This window comes from Nicotiana attenuata, unplaced genomic scaffold (genome assembly GCF_001879085.1).
Source record: "Nicotiana attenuata strain UT unplaced genomic scaffold, NIATTr2, whole genome shotgun sequence".
Taxonomy (NCBI): domain Eukaryota; kingdom Viridiplantae; phylum Streptophyta; class Magnoliopsida; order Solanales; family Solanaceae; genus Nicotiana; species Nicotiana attenuata.
This window is the reverse complement of record NW_017672930.1, coordinates 48,950-50,987: the sequence shown is the minus strand read 5'-3', so window position 1 is coordinate 50,987 and position 2,038 is coordinate 48,950.

The window sequence follows — 2,038 nt, the reverse complement described above, 5'->3', positions numbered from 1 at the left end:
ATTTTTGGATGATTCGGGATTGATTTTGAAGAATGATTCTTGTTTTAGAAGCTTAAGTGGTAACCAGACTTTAACCTGTGTGTGGGCGACTCTCGAATGGTGTTTTGATGATTCCAATAGCTTCAAATGGTGATTTTGGACTTAGGAATATGTTCGGATTTAGATTTAGAGGTCCATAGGTTGATTTGATGCATTTTGGTGAAAGTTGGAAAGTTGAAGGTTTGGGAGGTTAAGAGGATTGACTGGGAGTTGACTTTGTTGATGTCGGGTTCGGATTGCGATTTCGGGAGTTGGTATAGCTCCGTTGTGTCATTTGGAACTTGTATGCATAATGTGAGGTCATTCTGAGTTGATTTGATATGATTCGATGCGAGTTGTAAAAGTTGAAAGCTCATTAGTTCATTAGGCTTGAATTGAGGTACGATTTGTAGTTTTGATGTCGTTTGATGTGATTTGAGGCCTCAAACAGGTCCGTGTTATGCTATTGAACTTGTTGGTATGTTCAGACGGGGTCCCAAGGGCCTCAGGTGTGTTTCAGATTGGCTACGGGCCATTTCTCCATGTTTTGGACTGCTGATTGCTGGTGTCTGATGTCCTTCTTCGCAATCACGAAGAGTAAGTTGCGATCGCGTATGGTGTTTGGTGACTAGCCACTATTACTTCTTCATGTTCGCATAGTAATGTCTGCTATCGCGGTTCTATGGGTTGTTGACTCAACCTGTTCGCGTTAGTGAGTCCACGGTCGCGTATTGGGCGACCATGCTGGAAGGCCAAGTTTTCTTGTTCTTCACGTTCGTGTTGTTCCTTTCGCAATCGCGTAAGCTGGGGATTTAGGAGCATCGCATTCGTGCCCCTGGTATGCCGTTCAAAATAGTTCAGTAGTTTCTTCTTCGCGATCGCGTGATAATTTCCGCGATCGCGATGTGTCAATCGCGGGGCAGAATTATAAGTACTCTATTTTGAGGGCTTTTTTATTTAATCACTTTTTGAGTTAGAGAGCTCAGTTTTGGGCGATTTTGGAGGGGATCTTCATGATTTGGATTGGAGTAAGTGTTTTTGACCCGGTTTTGGTTATATTTGATGATTCCATCTTTGTTTTTATCATTAAATAGGTGATTTAAATTGGAGAAATTGGGGAGTTTTGTAAAAATTTCTAAATTGTAAAATGATGATTTGAAGGCTGATTTGATGTCGGAATTGGATAATTTTTGTATGGTTGGACTCATATCAGAATGAGTGTTCCGATTTTGTGAGTTTTGTCGGGTTTTGAGGTGCGGGCCCGGGGTTGACTTTTTTGTTTGCATTAACGATCGAAACTTTATTATCCGGAATTGCTTCCTATAGCTTTCATTTATGATTTGAGTTATTTTGGCTAGATACGAACAGTCTAGAGGTTGTTTCACACGGGAAGATCATTTCATAGTATTAATTTAGCTTCTTTGAGGTAAGTATCTTGCCTAACTTTGTGTGGGAGAACTACCCCTTAGAATTTGGGATTTATTGTGTTATTTGAATTATGTAAAAGACGTGTACGCGAGGTGACGAGTGCGTACTTGTACTTATATGTGGATATTGACCGTTTAGACTCTTAGGCTTCTTTGATATATTTATTTGAAGTTGTTGGCACATGTTATATCTTTTATTTGTCAAGCGCGCTGTATCTTTTGATTGATACAGGTGGTTCCACACCAGGCGGCATCGACCAGTAATAGTGGTATTCTCTTCCCAGCAGACTTGGTGAGCCCCACTTCATCACAGGGTCATGTCATGTATCTTTTGTTCATTTTCTTATCATGTTTTGAGGTATAGCCAGAGCCTTGCTGCTGGCATTTCCTTATTACTCTTTAGTTATACTTAGAGGCCCCGTAGACAGTTTGCGGGTGGTGGTTGATGTTGGGAGTCAAAACTAGAAATGTTGGTGTTTGGAAAACACATTTTCTTTTACTGTATCTATAAACTTGTAATATTTTGGAAATTATGGTTGAAGCTGCTAATGAAAATGAAATGGGAATTTTTAATGAAATATTTTCAACATTTG